At 44.3% G+C, this 27,233-nt stretch overlaps 1 long non-coding RNA gene across 3 annotated transcripts in view; it reads right to left on the reverse strand.

The window, feature by feature from the left end:
* The window catches only part of LOC307181435, a 2,786,049-nt gene that overhangs the window by 258,592 nt on the left and 2,500,224 nt on the right, over window positions 1–27,233 (reverse strand). The window contains exon 6 of one of the 3 annotated variants that reach the window (XR_013826765.1): window positions 17,261–17,501. The exons of the other annotated variants lie outside the window; for them this stretch is intronic. This is a non-coding gene — a long non-coding RNA (uncharacterized lncRNA). Of the gene's footprint in view, window positions 1–17,260; window positions 17,502–27,233 lie in introns of those variants that run through there. 3 annotated transcript variants of the gene reach the window in all.

The following is a 27,233-nucleotide window of genomic DNA, read 5'->3' on the forward strand; positions in this document are numbered from 1 at the left end:
TCATATTGCATGGTACCCATTACACGGGTCTCAACTCTCCAGGTTTCAGGTATTCTTCCTTCAGCTAAAACATGCATGTGGAACCCAAGTATGATCAACCATGTGAACGGGAGACGTGTTCAAATATGTCTCAGTTTTCCTCCCCTGGTACTCGGGTGCAACATTCCAGACGCTTTACTAACACTCTCCCCACTTGGAGAGTCAGCGCCTTTAACCTCCTGTTTGGCCCAGTTTGCAATTTCTGCGGAAGATGAACAGGAATAGCGAGAACCAATGAGAGGCTAGCTGGAGGTGTCTGGACGGGCAAATTTAACTCTCATTTCCCACCAGGAAGAGGAAATAACCAAAGGCTCAGCGTGCCGTACCGGAACCAGATTAGGGCCTGAAGCCATCCTGCGGTGTTGCGGCCAGCTCAAAAGAAAGCGAGTTGAAGAAAGGAGCTCAGGGGCACTGTAATTCACAAACCTGCAGAGTTATAAATGACAGCTATCGTCCAAAAATATACTGAAGTAAGGCTGCCAAGAGGACTTGAAAGCGGGGCAGAATTGCAGGAAACCGATTTCAGGAGGTAGACTGGAATTGCATTGAAAGCATAGGAAAAGAGGCAGAACGTCCACAATGATGCACTTGGCCAAAAAGGGCGTATGCGTTTTTTCCTGAATATATTCAGGAAAAAACGCATACGCCCTTTTTGGCCAACCAAGCAAGCTTGCAAAGGAAATCTGCACTACAATGAAGTCTCACTTCCCCCCGGTCAAAAGGGCCATCTGAAAAAAGTGTAAAATCCAGAAAGGCAGGACAGGCCATGGAGAACTGGGAGCCTTGTTATGCTGATGGGCGGGATGTAAATTGCCAACAGACACTCGGGAGAAGTGTATGGTGTTTCCTGAAACATCTAAAAAACAAAGCAACAGAGCCTAGGGCACTGCCACTTATGGTCCTATAGCTTAGGGAAATTAAAATCAAAAAGACACAGCCACCCCAAAGTTTGGGACGCCTCTGTTTACAAGAACCTCGTTTACAGTACAAGTTCAACATCGCAGAAAGTGAAAAATGGATAAAGAAGTTGTGGTATTTACTTACAAAGCAATATCACTCAGCAATGAAATCTACGTCATCAGGCCCTTAGCAGAACAATGAGTGGATTCAGGTATGATGATTCTAACTGAAATAAGTCACACAGAAAAAGAAACATCATAAGATATCAGTAATACACGGAATGTAAACTTGGCTACACAGGAACTGAATTACAGAACAGAACAGGGTCTCAAATTTAGAAAACCAACTTATGCTTGCTTAAGGGTAAAGGTGAGTTGGGGTGCTGCATAAAACCAGAGATTGAAATGAGCACAGATAAAGTTCCTTAAGCCAAATATGGAATAGACAAGAGCTACTCCTTGCTCAACGAAATGGACTCAACACCGCATATTAAACGCCTAAGAATGTACCTGACTAGTAAGTATCGTAAAACCTATGGATTGCTATGTCTCCGAAAGAGAATCAAGCATGTGTACAGGGGCATAAACGCAGCAGTGATAGGATTGGAGAGGTTCGGTGAGCAAATGAAGACCCTTTGAAGTCATATTGCATGGTACCCATTCCACGGGTCTCAACTCTCCAGGTTTAAGGTATTCTTCCTTCAGCTAAAACATGCATGTGGAACCCAAGTATGATCAACCATGTGAACGGGAGACGTGTTCAAATATGTCTCAGTTTTCCTCCCCTGGTACTCGGGTGCAACATTCCAGACGCTTTACTAACACTCTCCCCACTTGGAGAGTCAGCGCCTTTAACCTCCTGTTTGGCCCAGTTTGCAATTTCTGCGGAAGATGAACAGGAATAGCGAGAACCAATGAGAGGCTAGCTGGAGGTGTCTGGACGGGCAAATTTAACTCTCATTTCCCACCAGGAAGAGGAAATAACCAAAGGCTCAGCGTGCCGTACCAGAACCAGATTAGGGCCTGAAGCCAACCTGCGGTGTTGCGGCCAGCTCAAAAGAAAGCGAGTTGAAGAAAGGAGCTCAGGGGCACTGTAATTCACAAACCTGCAGAGTTATAAATGACAGCTATCGTCCAAAAATAGACTGAAGTAAGGCTGCCAAGAGGACTTGAATGCGGGGCAGAATTGCAGGAAACCGATTTCAGGAGGTAGACTGGAATTGCATTGAAAGCATAGGAAAAGAGGCAGAACGTCCACAATGATGCACTTGGCCAAAAAGGGCGTATGCGTTTTTTCCTGAATATATTCAGGAAAAAACGCATACACCCTTTTTGGCCAACCAAGCAAGCTTGCAAAGGAAATCTGCACTACAATGAAGTCTCACTTCCCCCCGGTCAAAAGGGCCATCTGAAAAAAGTGTAAAACCCAGAAAGGCAGGACAGGCCATGGAGAACTGGGAGCCTTGTTATGCTGATGGGCGGGATGTAAATTGCCAACAGACACTCGGGAGATGTGTATGGTGTTTCCTGAAACATCTAAAAAACAAAGCAACAGAGCCTAGGGCACTTCCACTTATGGTCCTATAGCTTAGGGAAATTAATATCAAAAAGACACAGCAACCCCAAAATTTGGGATGGCTCTTTTTACAGAAATCTCTTCTACGGCACAAGTTAAATATCCCAGAGAGCAAATAATGGATAAAGAAGTTGCGGTACTTATGTACAACAGAATACCACTCAGCAATGAAATCTATGTCACCAGGCCCGTACCAGCATAATGAGTGCATTGAGGCACGATTATTCTAAGTGAAATAAGTCACACAGAAAAAGAAACATCATAAGGTATCACTAATACACAGAATGTGAACTTGGCTACACATGAACTGAATTACAAAACAGAACAGGGTCTCAAGTTTAGAAAACCAACTTATGCCTGCTTAAGGGGGAAGGTGAGTTGGGGTGCTGCATAAAAGCAGAGTTTGAAATTAGCACAGATACCGTTCCATAAGCCAAATATGTAATAGACAAGAGCTACCCCTTGCTCAACGAAATGGATTCAACAATGAGGTATCACCTCACACATGGTAGAATAGGCATCATTGAAAATCTACAAACAAAAAATGCTGGAAAGGGTGTGGAGAAAAGGAACCCTCTTCCACTATTGTTGGGAATATAAATTGATACAGTCATTATGGAGAACAATATGGAATTTCTTAAGAAACTTACAATAGAATTACCATATGATACAGCAATCCCAGTACTGGACATATACCCAGACAAAACCATAAATCAAAAAGAGTCATTCACCGCAATGTTCATTGCATCACTATTTACAATATCGAGGTAATGGAAGCAACCTAAATGCCCACAGACAGACGAATGCATAAAGCTGTGGTACATATATAAAATGGAATATTACTCAGCCATGAAAAGGAATGAAATTGGGTCATTTGTAGAGACGTCGATGGATCTAGAGACTGTCATACAGAGTGAAGTAAGTCAGAAAGAGAAAAACAAATCTTGTATATTCATGCATATATGTGGAACCTAGAAAAACTGTACAGATTAACCATTTTGCAAGGCATAAATAGAGCAACAGATGTAGACAACAAACGTATGGACAACAAGGGGGGAAAGCTGTTGGGCGGGTGGTGGTGGGAGGAGTTGAGAGACTGGGATTGGCATGTATACATTTATATGTATAAAATAGATAACCAATAAGAACCTGCTGTATAAAAATATAAAATAAAATTCAAAATTAAAAAGAAGTAAAATTTAAAAAATAAAACAGAAAAAACAATTATTCCCTGCACATACATGTATTTATATGAATAAATTATTTCCATGCTTATATCTGTAAATACAAAAAAGAGGAATAAAATCTACCTTGAACCAAAAACGAAAAAGAGAAAAAAAACACAGAACCCACCAGTTACACAGAGGAAAACCGTATCAGGGCACTTGCTCCAGTTGTAAACAATTCTGAAGTTGGTCAGTGGTGGGGAATCGTCTCCCATTCAGCCAGCAGCCCCCACGCAACAAGCGTCCTCATTGCAAAGCTGGGGCACCGTGCCAAGGCATCTGTGAGTAAACGTGAGCTGAGCCCCAGGCCAGTTGCTGCTGAACTATTCCCACCCGTCCCAGGTAAAACACCTGAATATATACAAGAACTTGAAAGCCTAGAGGAAGGGCCATAGAGCCACACGAGTGACAGCATGCCGGCCGACTTGGTGCCTGCAGGCCAGCCAGGATGGTCCTGGGCCTGGGTGCTCTTCTGGAAGATTTCCATTGCCCTGCCTGAGATACCCGTCCTGTCCCTGCCCCCACTGCTTTTTTCCTTCCTCACCTCTGCCCAGGGAGAAATTCCAGCAGCAGGTATGGGTGACACATCCTCTTCTTTAGCAGGTGGCAGCCTGGCAACTGCTGCAGAAAGTCCAGCAGAGCCCCACTCACACTGGGCCACCCACAAAGCCGTGGCCTCTCACTCCCTCCCACCAGCCCAGCCCCGAGACTGCTGACAGGGCAGAGAAAATGGCGTCAGGCACGGCTGCAGGGGCTCTTGCTGCCTGGAGTGGTATTTATATTGATCTCAACCCAGGCACACCTGGGGAGGGCTGGCTGGCACGGTAAGGCTGCCCAGGTCAGCCAATCATCACCCCTCAGGGGCTCACAGTTGCAGAAAATGGAACTTGCTGAACCGGCCAGGTCCAAGGAACAGGTGTGGGCTCCTGAGAGTCAGGATAGACAAGGGGCTGCAGCTTTGGCTTGTTTTCTAATCATTTTATCTGGCCCATGAGTGGGAGACAACTTCAAGAAAACCCTCTCCTAATGAGAGGAACCCAGGAGTCAGGGAGAGGAGGGGTGGGTGGTGGTTGGAGACAGAGGCCTGGTGCCCCGGGTGCAGTGGAAGTCTCTGGAAGACCAGGTGGAGGGAGGCCTCACGGAGTGATGCCCAGGGTCACAGACCTGTCGCAGCTGCTGTTTGTTAGTTCAAGTCCTGCTCTGAGGTGCTCTGTGTCAGCTCTGAGCGACAGGTGAGCTGGGGGTGCTCTGCAATGAGGGCTATGTGCACGGTTCCTGTGTGCCCAGCCCTGCCACGGTACCTGCAAGGGTAGCTCTGTATCCTGGGAGGGGCCTGACCACGAGAGCCCCGTGGGCTGGGGTGGGGGTGCGGTACCTGCCCAGGTGAGCTCCATATTCTGGGATTGGTCTGACCACGAGAGCCCCATGGGCTGCTGGGGACCTGGTAAAGGATGTCAGGACAGTCAGTGAAGCCACCGAGGATATACCTCCAGTTGCTCCTAATTCCTACACCCTGCTGGTCATTCTACCAACCACCAGGACATGGTATTCTGTATTGGTCTTCAATGATGCCTTCTTTTGTATTCCATTAGTCCCAGAGTCACAAGAAATTTTGGCTTGTGAGTGGCAGGACTCAACATACAACTAAAACAATACTTCCGGGCCGTCTGGCCCCAAGGGTGCAAAAATTCCCACACCATCTTTGGGGAAAGCTTAGCTAAAGACCTAAAAGTTCTACCTCTGGAAAAGGAAACCCTCCTTCAATATGCAGACGACATTCTGATCACCAGCCCTACTAAGGAGGCCTCTGAACTACCAAGCCAATAAAGGATAGAAGTTGTCCAAGAAAAAGCTCAAATATCACAGACTGCAGTGACCTGCCTGGGCTTCATTCTCACAGAAGGTCAGAGAAGCCCATCCCAGGAAAGGGAAGAAACCATTTTCAGCCTTACCCCTTTCTAAGACTAGAAGACAGCTTAGGGGTTCCTGGGGAGGCCAGGGTTTGCTGCTTCTGGATCCCTAGCTACAGTCTACTAGCTGGGCCTCTATATGAAACACTGAAAGGAAAAGATGATGATCCTTTTGAATAGAATCCAGAAGTGGCCTTTCAAGAATGGAAAGAGCAGTCAATTCAGACCCTTGCCCTGGAACTCCCTAATTTAGCTAAACCCTTTGACCTTTACATTCCTGGTGAAAGGTGAATCGCCATTGGAGAATTAGTGCAAAAACTGGGACCACTTGAAATGGAACAATGCAAGAATGCCATCCAGGTAGGATAAACTACGGTCACTAAGGGGCTTGGCCCACTGCCACATCTGGCCAAGATACTGGCGGTATCTAAAAACCTGGAAATCAGCAGCCCAAAAGGCCACCTCCCTCCTAAGGGAAAAGGACCCCACGTGGTGATCCTAACCACCAACCATGCCCTGAAGTTGCAGGGTTCGCTCCGTGGGCACACCGACCTCGAGTGAGGAGGCCCTCCAACTCCAACATCCAGAGAGATAACCGGGGGCACCAGGGCACCATGACGACTCATGTGAACATCACTTGACCTGGAGTTTCTCTCATAAAACAACAAGAGTGTGTCCCAAAAGAGTAGACTACTGCTTGCAGGACTTACTGCACCCAGAGGGGAGCTAATAATCTTGGCGGGGGAACAGTATACCACACTGTCACCATAGAAAAGCCTACAGACACCGTGATGATGGTGGCCAATAAGACCGGCTGGACTCCTGTTTACTTCAAAAGGCTGTTGACTCAGTAGCCATCATGGTCCTTGGTCACCACTGACCCTGGACTGTCTGGGAGTTGAGCGGGCAGGGCTCTGACACCTGGTGCTGTTTGTACGTTAATTCAGGGGCCTAATTGAAGAAAGCGCAGACTACTGGTCAGAGCATCTAGGCTGGCAGAGACGGTCAGCCTAAGGTGGCCAAACAAATGTGGGGCGGGGTGAAACCGGCCCCCACAGCGTCTCTGCACATCTCTTTCCTGGACCCTTAAAGGTCATTAGAATCTATAACACTTCCAATGCTGGTGCTCAGGTGGACGAGCAGGGAGGCAGGGGTCCTGGGGACAATCAACGTCACCGGGAGGCTGCTGGGGAGAAGCTCTGACCCTCGCCCCAGGGTATGAGGGCTCCCAACTCAGCACTCAGCAGTTACAGAAGAAGGGTCTGCACCCTCAGCACTCCAAGAATGAGGAACGGGACAAAAGGCAGAGGAGGGGTTTGTCCCCAGCAAAGCCCATTAAAAATCCCTGGGAGATAAAAATAGAATCTGGGCAATAAAGTCAAGTCTAACCTTTTTTATCCTTTGTGCTTTGTCTAATTTCACGTGCTCCTAGGGTCCCGCATGCAGAGGTTCCACACCCGGCACTTCAGACCAGATTTCCTAGTGCAGAATGGCTGGGTCGACACCTCAGCTCCTGGGGCCCAGTGCAGACTCCACGATATAGAGCCTGAGCTACAGCCAACCCGGCCCTCGAGAGCTCCGCCGCCTCCCTCCCTCCCACTGACTCTGACAGGATCTCTACACAGCAGCCCAGCCCACAGCCCACGGGGTAGTGCATACTCTCACCTTTCCATTCTCTGATCAAAATATAAAGTTTCCTTTGCTTGTGAACCAAACTCAGTCTCGATCTGTTGGCCCCAATGACACTGGGCAGGGGGACACTTGTTGGGGTCCACTCTGGAGGATCAGTAACAGAAATTGAGACTATTGTAACCTCAATGAACAGATGTGTGAGCCAAACTGTAGTTAACATAGAACAGTGTATAAGGCTCGGGTAAAATAAGATGTTTTTAACACTTCCATTTGATATTTCCATCACTTTTTATAAGCAAGTTCAGTGAAAAGGTTTGTCTTATTTGTCAGGTCAATATTAGAGAAACGAAGTGATTTCTTTCCAAGGATGTACAGCTAATAATCTTGGTTAAACCTTCAATCTTGTTTTAAATGCTTTTCCATTGAAAATGATACCTCTCTTTCAGCTCCCCCATTTCTGAGAAGTATAAAATCTTATAATTTATTATTACCAAAGGGGAAAGGTGGGAGGAGGGATAAATTAACAGTTTGGAATGAACACATACACACTGCTATGTATAAAATAGATCATCAACAAGGAACTACTGTATAGCACAGGGAACTACACTCAACATTTTGCAATAACCTATAAGGGGAAATAATCTGAAAAAGAATAGATATTTTTATTGACATCATCTATCAATGACAGTTAAAGTGTAGCCTAAGGGAAGCTGGTGGTGAGTGCTTCTGACCCTGAAGACTTCAATCATCTAAAGTTTGGACTCTGCCTACTTCCCAAGGCCCTTAATGAACATATGTGTAGCCGTAGCTTAAAAACTTCCCCAGTTTGGGTTTCGGGGAGACACTGATTTTGAAAAAGCCCTGGTGTTCTCCTTACATGAATGGGACTCTTCCTACTGCTAAAACATGTCTGTCACACCCAGAGGATGGTATACCGTCTGATCGGGAAGAGTTTGGAAAAGGCATCTCATCTCCTCATCTCCTGGTGCTCGGGTTCACCCCTCCAGCGTCTTTACTAACAGTCTCCCCACTTGGAGATGTCAGCACTGTCAACATCCTGTTGCGTACAGTTTGGAATTTGTCCAGAGGATGAAGCGGAAGGATGAGGAACAATGAGAGACAAGTCCTAGGTGTTCAGACAGGCACATGTCACTCTAATTTCCAATCAGGAAGACGAATTGACCAAAGGCTAGGGTTGCCCATGGAAACAGTATAGGGCTTGAGGAAATCCCGCTGCTTTGTGGCCAGTTCCCATAAACACGAGTTGAACAATGGAACTCAGGGGCAGTAAAATTCACAAAACTGCAGAGTTGAAAATATCCATCACTGAAAAATGTCTTGAGGAAAGTCAGAGAAAAGGACTTGTAAGCAAGGGAGAATGGCAGGAAAGGGATTTGAGGAGGTAGAAAGGACTCGCCATTAAGCACAAGAAAAGGAGCTGAACATTGCCAACATTGCAGTTGGCCAAAAAGGGTGTATGCGTTCTTTTCTGTATATATTCAAGAAAAGGGCATACACTTTTTTAGCCAACCAAACAGGTGGGCACTGGAAGTCAATACTACAAAAGATATCACTTCGCATCAGTCAGAAGAGCCATCCTCATAAAGCGTAAACAACAGAAATGCAGGACAGGGCAACGAGAAGAGGGAGCCCTGTGAGACTTATAGTGGAAATGTATATTGCCAACGGCCATTCTGGAGAAGTGTATTGTGTTTACTAAAGCATCTAAAAAATGAGCTACAGAGCATAGGGCACTTGCACTCATGGGCGTATATCTTGGGAAAAACAAAAATCGAGAGGACACAGGCACCCCAATGTTTACCCCCTCTCTGTTTAAAAGATCCTCGACTAGGATATAACTTAAATGTCTCTGGAGGGAAAAAATGGATAGAGATGTGGTACTTAGGTAGAGTGGAATATTATTCAGCCTGGAAATCAATGAAATATGGCCAGTTGTAACAACTCCGGAGGAGTTACGTATGATCATTCTAAGTGACAGAATTCAAAAAGAAAAAGACACATATCATAAGATATCACTTAAAGGTGGAATCCAAAATGGCTACACATGAAATAAATTACAAAACAAAAGCATAGTCAAATATGTAGAAAACACGCATAAGGCTGCTAAACGGGAAAGGTGGGGAGGGGTGAGGCATCATCCAGGAGGTTGAAATTAGCAAAGATACCATTCCAAATACCAAACTGATAATCAACAAGGCCTACACGGTAGCTAAAAGAACTGCACTCAGCACACTCAAGTCACCGGAAAAGAATATATACGACTGGTAAGAATCTGAAAAAGAATTTATTGATGTCTCTCTGTACGCGAATCAAGTGGATGTACAGCAGCAAGAAACAGAGCTTTGAAAATCAGCTGTAACCAATATAGTAATAAATTGAAAAAAATAAACGACAGAGAGACAGAGAAAACCTCTTACAACTTTTCCTCAGGGACGGTGATGCAACATGGATTGAACACATCTAGACCCACAGCAGGATGAGACATAAGGCTGGAAACTGTTTGCGCTAAGAGAAATGTGAGGTTGGGTGAGGAAATGCACACCCTTTAAAGTAATACTACCTGGTACCCATTCAATGGGTCCCAAATCTGCAGGTTCAAGGGATCTTCCTACAGCTAAAACATGCATGGAAAACCCAGAGGACTGTACACCATGTGATCGGGAGATGTGTCTAAAATGCACCTCATTTATCCTCTCCTGGTGCTCCTGTTCACCATTCCAGCCACACTACTTAGAATCTCCCCACTTGGAGAATCAGCACATTTAAACTTCTGTTTCACACATTTTGCAAATTGTGAGGAGGATGAACGGGAAGAGGGGGAACCAATGAGAGAAGAGTTGTAGGGGTTTGGACGGGCACATATCACTCTAATTTCCCATTAAGAATAAGAATTAAAGAAAGGCTCAGCCTGCCTCGCCGGAGCCAAAATAGGGCCTGAAGCAATCCTGCGGGTTTGAGGCCAGCTCACAAAAGAGCAACTTAAAAAATGGAGCTCAGGGTCACTGCAATTCACAAACCTGCAGAGTTATAAATGAAAACTAACGTCCAAAAATATGTTGAGGTAAGACAAAGAAGAGGATCTGAATGCAAGACAGAATTGCAAGAAACAGATTTCAAGAGATAGATTGGACTCGTCTTTAACGCATATGAAAAGCGGCAGAATTTCGACAATGATGCAGTTGGCCCAAAAGGGCGTATGCGTTTTTTCCTGATTATATCCAGGAAAAAACGCATACGCACTTTATGGGCAACGAAGCAAGCAAGCAATGCAAATGTGCACAACAAAGAAGTCTCACTTCCCACCGGTCAAAAGGGCCATCCTAAAAAATTGTAAAAACCAGAAATGCAGGACAGGCCATGGAGAACAGGGAGCCTTTATACGCTGATGGGCAGTGTGTGAACTGTCAAGAGCCACTCTGGAGAAGTGTATGGTGGTTCCTAAATCATCTAAAAAACAGAGCTACAGAGCATAGGACACTTCCAATCATGGGAGTATATCTAGGGAAGTCTAAAAATCAACAAGACACAAGCACACCACAGTTTAGGGCTACTCTGTTTACAAGAACCTCAACTTCAGTACACCTTAAATATCCCAGGAAAGAGAACAATGGATAAAGAAGATGTGGTACTTATGTACAATGGAATATCTCTTCACCATGAAATCAATGTAATAAGGCTAGTAGAAGGATAAAGAGTGGATTTAGGTCCGATAATACTACTTGAAATAAGTCAAACAGAAAAAGAAACATATCATAAGATATCACTTATAGAGGGAGGGTAAATATGGCTGCACAAGAAATGAATTACAGAACAGAACAGTGTCTCACATTTAGAAAACACACTTATGTCAGCTTAAGGGGAAAGGAGAGGTGGGGTGATGCATAAAACCAGAGTTTGAAATTAGCACAGATACCGTTCAATAAACCAAATAGGTATTAGACAAGATCTACACCTTGCTCAATGAACAGGCCTCAACACACCCTATACACCGCAGAGAAATATATCTGAGGAATAAGAATCTTAAAACCCATGTATTGATATATCTCCATAAGGGAATCAAGTGTGTGCAGAGCGGCACAAACACAGCAGTGAAAAGGAGCTAAACCCCATTATAGAAATAAATTTTAAAAACAAAACGCTGAAACAATGAAAGAGAGAAAAATTCTTACAAAATTCGCTCAGGGGCTGTGATGCAACCTGGATTGACCACATATAAACCCACAGCTGGATAAGACATAAGGCTGGACACTTGGGGCTGACAGGATTGGTGAGCTTTGGTGAGCAACTGCCGAAAGTTTAATGCAATACTTCATGCTACTCAGTCCAAGGGTCCCAACACTCCAGGTTGAAGGGAATCTTCCTACAGCTAAACCATGCTTGGGAAACCCAGCGACTGGTATACCATATGATCGGGAAAGGTTTCTAAAACGCACCTCATTTTTCCTCTCCTGGGGCTCCGGATCGACATTCCAGCCGCTTTACTAACAACATCCCCACATGGAGTCAATGCCTTTAAGTTCTGGTATCGCACAGTCTGCAGTTAGTGCAGAGGATGAATGGGAATAGGGGGAACCAGTGAGAAACTAGCTGTAGCGGTTTCAATGGGCACATGTCACTCTAATATCACATCAGTAAGAAGAATTAACCAAAGGCACAGCAGGTGCCCCAGAAGAAAAATAGGGCTTCAAGGAATCCTGTGGTTATGGGGCAATACCACAAAAATAAGAGCTAAAAAATGGAGCTAAGGGCCACTGCAATTCAAAAACCTGCAGAGTTATAAAGGCCAACTATTTTTAAAAAATATATTGAGGTAAGGCTATGAAGAGGCATTGAAAGCAAGGCAGAATTGCAGGAAACCGATTTCAGGAGGTAGACTGGAATTGCATTGAAAGCATATGAAGAGAGTCAGAAACTCGACAATGATGCACTTGGCCAAAAAGGGCGTATGCGTTTTTTCCTGAATATATTCAGGAAAAAACGCATACGCCCTTTTTGGCCAACCAAGCAAGCTTGCAAAGGAAATCTGCACTACAATGAAGTCTCACTTCCCCCCCGGTCAAAAGGGCCAACTGAAAAAAGTGTAAAATCCAGAAAGGCAGGACAGGCCATGGAGAACTGGGAGCCTTGTTATGCTGATGGGTGGGATGTAAATTGCCAACAGACACTCGGGAGAAGTGTATGGTGTTTCCTGAAACATCTAAAAAACAAAGCAACAGAGCCTAGGGCACTTCCACTTATGGTCCTATAGCTTAGGGAAATTAAAATCAAAAAGACACAGCCACCCCAAAGTTTGGTACGCCTCCGTTTACAAGAACCTCGTTTACCGTACAAGTTCAATATCACAGAAAGTGAAAAATGGATAAAGAACTTGTGGTACTTACGTACAATGCAGTATCAATCAGCAATGAAATCTATGTCATCAGGACCGTAGCAGCATAATGAGTGGATTCAGGTACGATGATTCTAACTGAAATAAGTCACACAGAAAAAGAAACATCATAAGATATCAGTAATACACGGAATGTAAACTTGGCTACACAGGAACTGCATTCCAAAACAGAAAAGGGTCTCAAATTTAGAAAACCAACTTATGCTTGCTTAAGGGGAAAGGTGAGTTGGGGTGCTGCATAAAACCAGAGATTGAAATGAGCACAGATAAAGTTCCTTAAGCCAAATATGGAATAGACAAGAGCTACTCCTTGCTCAACGAAATGGACTCAACACCCCATATTAAACGCCAAAGAATGTACCTGACTAGTAAGTATCTTAAAACCTATGGATTGCTATGTCTCCGAAAGAGAATCAAGCATGTGTACAGGGGCATAAACGCAGCAGTGATAGGATTGGAGAGGTTCGGTGAGCAAATGAAGACCCTTTGAAGTCATATTGCATGGTACCCATTCCACGGGTTTCAACTACCCAGGTTTTAGGTATTCTTCCTTCAGCTAAAACATGCATGTGGAACCCAGAGTATGATCAACCATGTGATCGGGAGACGTGTTCAAATATATCTCAGTTTTCGTACCCTGGTACTCGGGTGCAACATTCCAGACGCTTTACTAACACTCACCCGACTTGGAGAGTCAATCCCTTTAACCTCCTGTTTGGCCCAGTTTGCAATTTCTGCGGAAGATGAACAGGAATAGCGAGAACCAATGAGAGACTAGCTGGAGGTGTCTGGACGGGCAAATTTAACTCTCATTTCCCACCAGGAAGAGGAAATAACCAAAGGCTCAGCGTGCCGGGCCGGAACCAGATTAGGGCCTGAAGCCATCCTGCGGTGTTGCGGCCAGCTCACAAGAAAGCGAGTTGAAGAAAGGAGCTCAGGGGCACTGTAATTCACAAACCTGCAGAGTTATAAATGACAGCTATCGTCCAAAAATAGACTGAAGTAAGGCTGCCAAGAGGACTTGAAAGCGGGGCAGAATTGCAGGAAACCGATTTCAGGAGGTAGACTGGAATTGCATTGAAAGCATAGGAAAAGAGGCAGAACGTCCACAATGATGCACTTGGCCAAAAAGGGCGTATGCGTTTTTTCCTGAATATATTCAGGAAAAAACGCATACGCCCTTTTTGGCCAACCAAGCAAGCTTGCAAAGGAAATCTGCACTACAATGAAGTCTCACTTCCCCCTGGTCAAAAGGGCCATCTGAAAAAAGTGTAAAATCCAGAAAGACAGGACAGGCCAGGGAGAACTGGGAGCCTTGTTATGCTGATGGGCGGGATGTAAATTGCCAACAACCACTCGGGAGAAGTGTATGGTGTTTCCTGAAACATCTAAAAAACAAAGCAACAGAACCTAGGGCACTTCCACTTATGGTCCTATAGCTTAGGGAAATTAAAATCAAAAAGACACAGCCACCCCAAAGTTTGGGAGGCCTCTGTTTACAAGAACCTCGTTTACAGTACAAGTTCAACATCGCAGAAAGTGAAAAATGGATAAAGAAGTTGTGGTATTTACTTACAAAGCAATATCACTCAGCAATGAAATCTGTGTCATCAGGCCCTTAGCAGCACAATGAGTGGATTCAGGTATGATGATTCTAACTGAAATAAGTCACACAGAAAAAGAAACATCATAAGATATCAGTAATACACGGAATGTAAACTTGGCTACACAGGAACTGAATTACAGAACAGAACAGGGTCTCAAATTTAGAAAACCAACTTATTCTTGCTTAAGGGTAAAGGTGAGTTGGGGTGCTGCATAAAACCAGAGATTGAAATGAGCACAGATAAAGTTCCTTAAGCCAAATATGGAATAGACAAGAGCTACTCCTTGCTCAACGAAATGGACTCAACACCGCATATTAAACGCCTAAGAATGTACCTGTCTAGTAAGTATCTTAAAACCTTTGGATTGCTATGTGTCCGAAAGAGAATCAAGCATGTGTACAGGGGCATAAACGCAGCAGTGATAGGATTGGAGAGGTTCGTGAGCAAATGCAGACCCTTTGAAGTCATATTGCATGGTACCCATTACACGGGTCTCAACTCTCCAGGTTTAAGGTATTCTTCCTTCAGCTAAAACATGCATGTGGAACCCAGAGTATGATCAACCGTGTGAACGGGAGACGTGTTCAAATATGTCTCAGTTTTCCTCCCCTGGTACTCGGGTGCATCATTCCAGACGCTTTACTAACACTCTCCCCACTTGGAGAGTCAGCGCCTTTAACCTCCTGTTTGGCCCCGTTTGCAATTTCTGCGGAAGATGAACAGGAATAGGGAGAACCAATGAGAGACTAGCTGGAGGTGTCTGGACGGGCAAATTTAACTCTCGTTTCCCACCAGAAAGAGGAAATAACCAAAGGCTCAGCATGCCGTGCCGGAACCAGATTAGGGCCTGAAGCCATCCAGCGGTGTTGCAGCCAGCTCACAAGAAAACGAGTTGAAGAAAGGAGCTCAGGGGCACTGTAATTCACAAACCTGCAGAGTTATAAATGACAGCTATCGTCCAAAAATAGACTGAAGTAAGGCTGCCAAGAGGACTTGAAAGCGGGGCAGAATTGCAGGAAACCGATTTCAGGAGGTAGACTGGAATTGCATTGAAAGCATAGGAAAAGAGGCAGAACGTCCACAATGATGCACTTGGCCAAAAAGGGCGTATGCGTTTTTTCCTGAATATATTCAGGAAAAAACGCATACGCCCTTTTTGGCCAACCAAGCAAGCTTGCAAAGGAAATCTGCACTACAATGAAGACTCACTTCCCCCCGGTCAAAAGGGCCATCTGAAAAAAGTGTAAAATCCAGAAAGGCAGGACAGGCCATGGAGAACTGGGAGCCTTGTTATGCTGATGGGTGGGATGTAAATTGCCAACAGACACTTGGGAGAAGTGTATGGTGTTTCCTGAAACATCTAAAAAACAAAGCAACAGAGCCTAGGGCACTTCCACTTATGGTCCTATAGCTTAGGGAAATTAAAATCAAAAAGACACAGCCACCCCAAAGTTTGGGATGGCTCTGTTTACAAGAACCTCGTTTACAGTACAAGTTCAACATCGCAGAAAATGAAAAATGGATAAAGAAGCTGTGGTATTTACTTACAAAGCAATAACACTCAGCAATGAAATCTATGTCATCAGGCCCTTAGCAGCACAATGAGTGGATTCAGGTATGATGATTCTAACTGAAATAAGTCACACAGAAAAAGAAACATCATAAGATATCACTAATACACGGAATGGAAACTTGGCTACACAGGAACTGAATTACAGAACAGAACAGGGTCTCAAATTTAGAAAACCAACTTATGCTTGCTTAAGGGTAAAGGTGAGTTGGGGTGCTGCATAAAACCAGAGATTGAAATGAGCACAGATAAAGTTCCTTAAGCCAAATATGGAATAGACAAGAGCTACTCCTTGCTCAACGAAATGGACTCAACACCGCATATTAAACGCCTAAGAATGTACCTGACTAGTAAGTATCTTAAAACCTATGGATCGCTATGTCTCCGAAAGAGAATCAAGCATGTGTACAGGGGCATAAACGCAGCAGTGATAGGATTGGAGAGGTTCGGTGAGCAAATGAAGACCCTTTGAAGTCATATTGCATGGTACCCATTACACGGGTCTTAACTCTCCAGGTTTAAGGTATTCTTCCTTCAGCTAAAACATGCATGTGGAACCCAAGTATGATCAACCATGTGAACGGGAGACGTGTTCAAATATGTCTCAGTTTTCCTCCCCTGGTACTCGGCTGCAACATTCCAGACGCTTTACTAACACTCTCCCGACTTGGAGAGTCAGTCCCTTTAACCTCCTGTTTGGCCCAGTTTGCAATTCCTGCGGAAGATGAACAGGAATAGCGAGAACCAATGAGGCTAGTTGGACGTGTCTGGACGGGCAAATTTAACTCTCATTTCCCACCAGGAAGAGGAAATAACCAAAGGCTCAGCGTGCCGTACCGGAACCAGATTAGGGCCTGAAGCCATCCTGCGGTGTTGCGGCCAGCTCTAAAGAAACCGACTTGAAGAAAGGAGCGCAGGGGCACTGTAATTCACAAACCTGCAGAGTTATAAATGACAGCTATCGTCCAAAAATAGACTGAAGTAAGGCTGCCAAGACGACTTGAAAGCGGGGCAGAATTGCAGGAAACCGATTTCAGGAGGTAGACTGGAATTGCATTGAAAGCATAGGAAAAGAGGCAGAACGTCCACAATGATGCACTTGGCCAAAAAGGGCGTATGCGTTTTTTCCTGAATATATTCAGGAAAAAACGCATACGCACTTTTTGGCCAACCAAGCAAGCTTGCAAAGGAAATCTGCACTACAATGAAGTCTCACTTCCCCCCGGTCAAAAGGGCCATCTGAAAAAAGTGTAAAATCCAGAAAGGCAGGACAGGCCATGGAGAACTGGGAGCCTTGTTATGCTGATGGGCGGGATGTAAATTGCCAACAACCACTCGGGAGAAGTGTATGGTGTTTCCTGAAACATCTAAAAAACAAAGCAACAGAACCTAGGGCACTTCCACTTATGGTCCTAGGTTTAGGGAAATTAAAATCAAAAAGACACAGCCACCCCAAAGTTTGGAACGGCTCTGTTTACAAGAACCTCGTTTACAGTACAAGTTCAACATCGCAGAAAGTGAAAAATGGATAAAGAATTTGTGGTATTTACTTACAAAGCAATATCACTCAGCAATGAAATCTGTGTCATCAGGCCCTTAGCAGCACAATGAGTGGATTCAGGTAAGATGATTCTAACTGAAATAAGTCACACAGAAAAAGAAACATCATAAGATAACAGTAATACACGGAATGTAAACTTGGCTACACAGGAACTGAATTACAGAACAGAACAGGGTCTTAAATTTAGAAAACCAACTTATGCTTGCTTAAGGGGAAAGGTGAGTTGGGGTGCTGCATAAAACCAGAGATTGAAATGAGCACAGATAAAGTTCCTTAAGTCAAATATGGAATAGACAAGAGCTACTCCTTGCTCAACGAAATGGACTCAACACCGCATATTAAACGCCTAAGAATGTACCTGACTAGTAAGTATCTTAAAACCTATGGATTGCTATGTCTCCGAAAGAGAATCAAGCATGTGCACAGGGGCATAAACTCAGCAGTGATAGGATTGGAGAGGTTCAGTGAGCAAATGAAGACCCTTTGAAGTCATATTGCATGGTACCCATTCCACGGGTTTCAACTACCCAGGTTTAAGGTATTCTTCCTTCAGCTAAAACATGCATGTGGAACCTAGAGTATGATCAACCATGTGATCGGGAGACGTGTTCAAATATGTCTCAGTTTTCCTCCCCTGGTACTCGGGAGCAACATTCCAGACGCTTTACTAACACTCTCCCCACTTGGAGAGTCAGTCCCTTTAACCTCCTGTTTGGCCCAGTTTGCAATTTCTGCGGAAGATGAACAGGAATAGCGAGAACCAATGAGAGGCTAGCTGGAGGTGTCTGGACGGGCAAATTTAACTCTCATTTCCCACCAGGAAGAGGAATTAACCAAAGGCTCAGCATGCCGGGCCGGAACCAGATTAGGGCCTGAAGCCATCCTGCGGTGTTGCGGCCAGCTCACAAGAAAGCGAGTTGAAGAAAGGAGCTCAGGGGCACTGTAATTCACAAACCTGCAGAGTTATAAATGACAGCTATCGTCCAAAAATAGACTGAAGTAAGGCTGCCAAGAGGACTTGAAAGCGGGGCAGAATTGCAGGAAACCGATTTCAGGAGGTAGACTGGAATTGCATTGAAAGCATAGGAAAAGAGGCAGAACGTCCACAATGATGCACTTGGCCAAAAAGGGCGTATGCGTTTTTTCCTGAATATATTCAGGAAAAAACGCATACGCCCTTTTTGGCCAACCAAGCAAGCTTGCAAAGGAAATCTGCACTACAATGAAGTCTCACTTCCCCCCGGTCAAAAGGGCCATCTGAAAAAAGTGTAAAATCCAGAAAGGCAGGACAGGCCATGGAGAACTGGGAGCCTTGTTATGCTGATGGGCGGGATGTAAATTGCCAACAGACACTCGGGAGAAGTGTATGGTGTTTCCTGAAACATCTAAAACACAAAGCAACAGAGCCTAGGGCACTGCCACTTATGGTCCTATAGCTTAGGGAAATTAAAATCAAAAAGACACAGCCACCCCAAAGTTTGGGACGCCTCTGTTTACAAGAACCTCATTTACAGTACAAGTTCAACATCGCAGAAAGTGAAAAATGGATAAAGAAGTTGTGGTATTTACTTACAAAGCAATATCACTCAGCAATGAAATCTATGTCATCAGGTCCTTAGAAGAAAAATCAGTGGATTCAGGTATGATGATTCTAACTGAAATAAGTCACACAGAAAAAGAAACATCGTAAGATATCAGTAATACACGGAATGTAAACTTGGCTACACAGGAACTGAATTACAGAACAGAACAGGGTCTCAAATTTAGAAAACCAACTTATGCTTGCTTAAGGGTAAAGGTGAGGTGGGGTGCTGCATAAAACCAGAGATTGAAATGAGCACAGATAAAGTTCCTTAAGTCAAATATGGAATAGACAAGAGCTACTCCTTGCTCAACGAAATGGACTCAACACCGCATATTAAACGCCTAAGAATGTACCTGACTAGTAAGTATCGTAAAACCTATGGATTGCTATGTCTCCAAAAGAGAATCAAGCATGTGTACAGGGGCATAAACGCAGCAGTGATAGGATTGGAGAGGTTCGGTGAGCAAATGAAGACCCTTTGAAGTCATATTGCATGGTACCCATTACACGGGTCTCAACTCTCCAGGTTTAAGGTATTCTTCCTTCAGCTAAAACATGCATGTGGAACCCAAGTATGATCAACCATGTGAACGGGAGACGTGTTCAAATATGTCTCAGTTTTCCTCCCCTGGTACTCGGGTGCAACATTCCAGACGCTTTACTAACACTCTTCCCACTTGGAGAGTCAGCGCCTTTAACCTCCTGTTTGGCCCAGTTTGCAATTTCTGCGGAAGATGAACAGGAATAGCGAGAACCAATGAGAGACTAGCTGGAGGTGTCTGGACGGGCAAATTTAACTCTCATTTCCCACCAGGAAGAGGAAATAACCAAAGGCTCAGCGTGCCGTGCCGGAACCAGATTAGGGCCTGAAGACATCCTGCGGTGTTGCGGCCAGGTCACAAGAAAGCAAGTTGAAGAAAGGAGCTCAGGGGCACTGTAATTCACAAACCTGCAGAGTTATAAATGACAGCTATCGTCCAAAAATAGACTGAAGTAAGGCTGCCAAGAGGACTTGAAAGCGGGGCAGAATTGCAGGAAACCGATTTCAGGAGGTAGACTGGAATTGCATTGAAAGCATAGGAAAAGAGGCAGAACGTCCACAATGATGCACTTGGCCAAAAAGGGCGTATGCGTTTTTTCCTGAATATATTCAGGAAAAAACGCATACGCCCTTTTTGGCCAACCAAGCAAGCTTGCAAAGGAAATCTGCACTACAATGAAGTCTCACTTCCCCCGGTCAAAAGGGCCATCTGAAAAAAGTGTAAAATCCAGAAAGGCAGGACAGGCCATGGAGAACTGGGAGCCTTGTTATGCTGATGGGCGGGATGTAAATTGCCAACAACCACTCGGGAGAAGTGTATGGTGTTTCCTGAAACATCGAAAAAACAAAGCAACAGAGCCTAGGGCACTTCCACTTATGGTCCTATAGCTTAGGGAAATTAAAATCAAAAAGACACAGCCACCCCAAAGTTTGGGATGGCTCTGTTTACAAGAACCTCGTTTACAGTACAAGTTCAACATCGCAGAAAGTGAAAAATGGATAAAGAAGTTGTGGTATTTACTTACAAAGCAATATCACTCAGCAATGAAATCTATGTCATCAGGCCCTTAGCATCACAATGAGTGGATTCAGGTATGATGATTCTAACTGAAATAAGTCACACAGAAAAAGAAACATCATAAGATATCAGTAATACATGGAATGTAAACTTGGCTACACAGGAACTGAATTACAGAACAGAACAGTGTCTCAAATTTAGAAAACCAACTTATGCTTGCTTAAGGGGAAAGGTGAGTTGGGGTGCTGCATAAAACCAGAGACTGAAATGAGCACAGATAAAGTTCCTTAAGCCAAATATGGAATAGACAAGAGCTAGTCCTTGCTCAACGAAATGGACTCAACACCGCATATTAAACGCCTAAGAATGTACCTGACTAGTAAGTATCTTAAAACCTATGGATTGCTAGGTCTCCAAAAGAGAATCAAGCATGTGTACAGGGGCATAAACGCAGCAGTTATAGGACTGGAGAGGTTCGTGAGCAAATGAAGACCCTTTGAAGTCATATTGCATGGTACCCATTCCACGGGTTTCAACTACCCAGGTTTAAGGTATTCTTCCTTCAGCTAAAACATGCATGTGGAACCTAGAGTATGATCAACCATGTGATCGGGAGACGTGTTCAAATATGTCTCAGTTTTCGTACCCTGGTACTCGGGTGCAACATTCCAGACGCTTACTAACACTCTCCCCACTTGGAGAGTCAGTCCCTTAAACCTCCTGTTTGGCCCAGTTTGCAATTTCTGCGGAAGATGAACAGGAATAGCGAGAATCAATGAGAGACTACCTGGAGGTGTCTGGATGGGCAAATTTAACTCTCATTTCCCACCAGGAAGAGGAATTAACCAAAGGCTCAGCGTGCCGTGCCAGAACCAGATTAGGGCCTGAAGACATCCTGCGGTGTTGCGGCCAGGTCACAAGAAAGCGAGTTGAAGAAAGGAGCTCAGGGGCACTGTAATTCACAAACCTGCACAGTTATAAATGACAGCTATCGTCCAAAAATAGACTGAAGTAAGGCTGCCAAGAGGACTTGAAAGCGGGGCAGAATTGCAGGAAACCGATTTCAGGAGGTAGACTGGAATTGCATTGAAAGCATAGGAAAAGAGGCAGAACGTCCACAATGATGCACTTGGCCAAAAAGGGCGTATGCGTTTTTTCCTGAATATATTCAGGAAAAAACGCATACGCCCTTTTTGGCCAACCAAGCAAGCTTGCAAAGGAAATCTGCACTACAATGAAGTCTCACTTCCCCCTGGTCAAAAGGGCCATCTGAAAAAAGTGTAAAATCCAGAAAGACAGGACAGGCCAGGGAGAACTGGGAGCCTTGTTATGCTGATGGGCGGGATGTAAATTGCCAACAACCACTCGGGAGAAGTGTATGGTGTTTCCTGAAACATCTAAAAAACAAAGCAACAGAACCTAGGGCACTTCCACTTATGGTCCTATAGCTTAGGGAAATTAAAATCAAAAAGACACAGCCACCCCAAAGTTTGGGACGCCTCTGTTTACAAGAACCTCGTTTACAGTACAAGTTCAACATCGCAGAAAGTGAAAAATGGATAAAGAAGTTGTGGTATTTACTTACAAAGCAATATCACTCAGCAATGAAATCTATGTCATCAGGCCCTTAGCATCACAATGAGTGGATTCAGGTATGATGATTCTAACTGAAATAAGTCACACAGAAAAAGAAACATCATAAGATATCAGTAATACACGGAATGTAAACTTGGCTACACAGGAACTGAATTACAGAACAGAACAGGGTCTCAAATTTAGAAAACCAACTTATGCTTGCTTAAGGGGAAAGGTGAGTTGGGGTGCTGCATAAAACCAGAGACTGAAATGAGCACAGATAAAGTTCCTTAAGCCAAATATGGAATAGACAAGAGCTAGTCCTTGCTCAACGAAATGGACTCAACACCGCATATTAAACGCCTAAGAATGTACCTGACTAGTAAGTATCTTAAAACCTATGGATTGCTATGTCTCCGAAAGAGAATCAAGCATGTGTACAGGGGCATAAACGCAGCAGTTATAGGACTGGAGAGGTTCGTGAGCAAATGAAGACCCTTTGAAGTCATATTGCATGGTACCCATTCCACGGGTTTCAACTACCCAGGTTTAAGGTATTCTTCCTTCAGCTAAAACATGCATGTGGAACCTAGAGTATGATCAACCATGTGATCGGGAGACGTGTTCAAATATGTCTCAGTTTTCGTACCCTGGTACTCGGGTGCAACATTCCAGACGCTTACTAACACTCTCCCCACTTGGAGAGTCAGTCCCTTAAACCTCCTGTTTGGCCCAGTTTGCAATTTCTGCGGAAGATGAACAGGAATAGCGAGAATCAATGAGAGACTACCTGGAGGTGTCTGGATGGGCAAATTTAACTCTCATTTCCCACCAGGAAGAGGAATTAACCAAAGGCTCAGCGTGCCGTGCCAGAACCAGATTAGGGCCTGAAGACATCCTGCGGTGTTGCGGCCAGGTCACAAGAAAGCGAGTTGAAGAAAGGAGCTCAGGGGCACTGTAATTCACAAACCTGCACAGTTATAAATGACAGCTATCGTCCAAAAATAGACTGAAGTAAGGCTGCCAAGAGGACTTGAAAGCCGGGCACAATTGCAGGAAACCGATTTCAGGAGGTAGACTGGAATTGCATTGAAAGCATAGGAAAAGAGGCAGAACGTCCACAATGATGCACTTGGCCAAAAAGGGCGTATGCGTTTTTTCCTGAATATATTCAGGAAAAAACGCATACGCCCTTTTTGGCCAACCAAGCAAGCTTGCAAAGGAAATCTGCACTACAATGAAGTCTCACTTCCCCCTGGTCAAAAGGGCCATCTGAAAAAAGTGTAAAATCCAGAAAGACAGGACAGGCCAGGGAGAACTGGGAGCCTTGTTATGCTGATGGGCGGGATGTAAATTGCCAACAACCACTCGGGAGAAGTGTATGGTGTTTCCTGAAACATCTAAAAAACAAAGCAACAGAACCTAGGGCACTTCCACTTATGGTCCTATAGCTTAGGGAAATTAAAATCAAAAAGACACAGCCACCCCAAAGTTTGGGACGCCTCTGTTTACAAGAACCTCGTTTACAGTACAAGTTCAACATCGCAGAAAGTGAAAAATGGATAAAGAAGTTGTGGTATTTACTTACAAAGCAATATCACTCAGCAATGAAATCTGTGTCATCAGGCCCTTAGCAGCACAATGAGTGGATTCAGGTATGATGATTCTAACTGAAATAAGTCACACAGAAAAAGAAACATCATAAGATATCAGTAATACACGGAATGTAAACTTGGCTACACAGGAACTGAATTACAGAACAGAACAGGGTCTCAAATTTAGAAAACCAACTTATTCTTGCTTAAGGGTAAAGGTGAGTTGGGGTGCTGCATAAAACCAGAGATTGAAATGAGCACAGATAAAGTTCCTTAAGCCAAATATGGAATAGACAAGAGCTACTCCTTGCTCAACGAAATGGACTCAACACCGCATATTAAACGCCTAAGAATGTACCTGTCTAGTAAGTATCTTAAAACCTTTGGATTGCTATGTGTCCGAAAGAGAATCAAGCATGTGTACAGGGGCATAAACGCAGCAGTGATAGGATTGGAGAAGTTCGTGAGCTAATGCAGACCCTTTGAAGTCATATTGCATGGTACCCATTACACGGGTCTCAACTCTCCAGGTTTAAGGTATTCTTCCTTCAGCTAAAACATGCATGTGGAACCCAGAGTATGATCAACCATGTGAACGGGAGACGTGTTCAAATATGTCTCAGTTTTCCTCCCCTGGTACTCGGGTGCAACATTCCAGACGCTTTACTAACACTCTCCCCACTTGGAGAGTCAGCGCCTTTAACCTCCTGTTTGGCCCCGTTTGCAATTTCTCCGGAAGATGAACAGGAATAGGGAGAACCAATGAGAGACTAGCTGGAGGTGTCTGGACGGGCAAATTTAACTCTCGTTTCCCACCAGAAAGAGGAAATAACCAAAGGCTCAGCATGCCGTGCCGGAACCAGATTAGGGCCTGAAGCCATCCAGCGGTGTTGCAGGCAGCTCACAAGAAAACGAGTTGAAGAAAGGAGCTCAGGGGCACTGTAATTCACAAACCTGCAGAGTTATAAATGACAGCTATCGTCCAAAAATAGACTGAAGTAAGGCTGCCAAGAGGACTTGAAAGCGGGGCAGAATTGCAGGAAACCGATTTCAGGAGGTAGACTGGAATTGCATTGAAAGCATAGGAAAAGAGGCAGAACGTCCACAATGATGCACTTGGGCAAAAAGGGCGTATGCGTTTTTTCCTGAATATATTCAGGAAAAAACGCATACGCCCTTTTTGGCCAACCAAGCAAGCTTGCAAAGGAAATCTGCACTACAATGAAGACTCACTTCCCCCCGGTCAAAAGGGCCATCTGAAAAAAGTGTAAAATCCAGAAAGGCAGGACAGGCCATGGAGAACTGGGAGCCTTGTTATGCTGATGGGTGGGATGTAAATTGCCAACAGACACTTGGGAGAAGTGTATGGTGTTTCCTGAAACATCTAAAAAACAAAGCAACAGAGCCTAGGGCACTTCCACTTATGGTCCTATAGCTTAGGGAAATTAAAATCAAAAAGACACAGCAACCCCAAAGTTTGGGATGGCTCTGCTTACAAGAACCTCGTTTACAGTACAAGTTCAACATCGCAGAAAATGAAAAATGGATAAAGAAGCTGTGGTATTTACTTACAAAGCAATAACACTCAGCAATGAAATCTATGTCATCAGGCCCTTAGCAGCACAATGAGTGGATTCAGGTATGATGATTCTAACTGAAATAAGTCACACAGAAAAAGAAACATCATAAGATATCAGTAATACACGGAATGTAAACTTGGCTACACAGGAACTGAATTACAGAACAGAACAGGGTCTCAAATTTAGAAAACCAACTTATGCTTGCTTAAGGGTAAAGGTGAGTTGGGGTGCTGCATAAAACCAGAGATTGAAATGAGCACAGATAAAGTTCCTTAAGCCAAATATGGAATAGACAAGAGCTACTCCTTGCTCAACGAAATGGACTCAACACCGCATATTAAACGCCTAAGAATGTACCTGACTAGTAAGTATCTTAAAACCTATGGATTGCTATGTCTCCGAAAGAGAATCAAGCATGTGTACAGGGGCATAAACGCAGCAGTGATAGGATTGGAGAGGTTCGGTGAGCAAATGAAGACCCTTTGAAGTCATATTGCATGGTACCCATTACACGGGTCTTAACTCTCCAGGTTTAAGGTATTCTTCCTTCAGCTAAAACATGCATGTGGAACCCAAGTATGATCAACCATGTGAACGGGAGACGTGTTCAAATATGTCTCAGTTTTCCTCCCCTGGTACTCGGCTGCAACATTCCAGACGCTTTACTAACACTCTCCCCACTTGGAGAGTCAGCGCCTTTAACCTCCTGTTTGGCCCAGTTTGCAATTTCTGCGGAAGATGAACAGGAATAGCGAGAACCAATGAGAGGCTAGCTGGAGGTGTCTGGACGGGCAAATTTAACTCTCATTTCCCACCAGGAAGAGGAATTAACCAAAGGCTCAGCATGCCGGGCCGGAACCATATTAGGGCCTGAAGCCATCCTGCGGTGTTGCGGCCAGCTCACAAGAAAGCGAGTTGAAGAAAGGAGCTCAGGGGCACTGTAATTCACAAACCTGCAGAGTTATAAATGACAGCTATCGTCCAAAAATAGACTGAAGTAAGGCTGCCAAGAGGACTTGAAAGCGGGGCAGAATTGCAGGAAACCGATTTCAGGAGGTAGACTGGAATTGCATTGAAAGCATAGGAAAAGAGGCAGAACGTCCACAATGATGCACTTGGCCAAAAAGGGCGTATGCGTTTTTTCCTGAATATAATCAGGAAAAAACGCATACGCCCTTTTTGGCCAACCAAGCAAGCTTGCAAAGGAAATCTGCACTACAATGAAGTCTCACTTCCCCCCGGTCAAAAGGGCCATCTGAAAAAAGTGTAAAATCCAGAAAGGCAACAGGCCATTGAGAACTGGGAGCCTTGTTATGCTGATGGGCAGGATGTAAATTGCCAACAGACACTCGGGAGAAGTGTATGGTGTTTCCTGAAACATCTAAAAAACAAAGCAACAGAGCCTAGGGCACTTCCACTTATGGTTCTATAGCTTAGGGAAATTAAAATCAAAAAGACACAGCCACCCCAAAGTTTGGAACGGCTCTGTTTACAAGAACCTCGTTTACAGTACAAGTTCAACATCGCAGAAAGTGAAAAATGGATAAAGAATTTGTGGTATTTACTTACAAAGCAATATCACTCAGCAATGAAATCTGTGTCATCAGGCCCTTAGCAGCACAGTGAGCGGATTCAGGTATGATGATTCTAACTGAAATAAGTCACACAGAAAAAGAAACATCATAAGATATCAGTAATACACGGAATGTAAACTTGGCTACACAGGAACTGAATTACAGAACAGAACAGGGTCTCAAATTTAGAAAACCAACTTATTCTTGCTTAAGGGTAAAGGTGAGTTGGGGTGCTGCATAAAACCAGAGATTGAAATGAGCACAGATAAAGTTCCTTTAGCCAAATATGGAATAGACAAGAGCTACTCCTTGCTCAACGAAATGGACTCAACACC

This window comes from Stenella coeruleoalba (assembly GCF_951394435.1).
Source record: "Stenella coeruleoalba genome assembly, contig: scaffold_29, whole genome shotgun sequence".
Classification (NCBI taxonomy): Eukaryota; Metazoa; Chordata; class Mammalia; order Artiodactyla; family Delphinidae; genus Stenella; species Stenella coeruleoalba.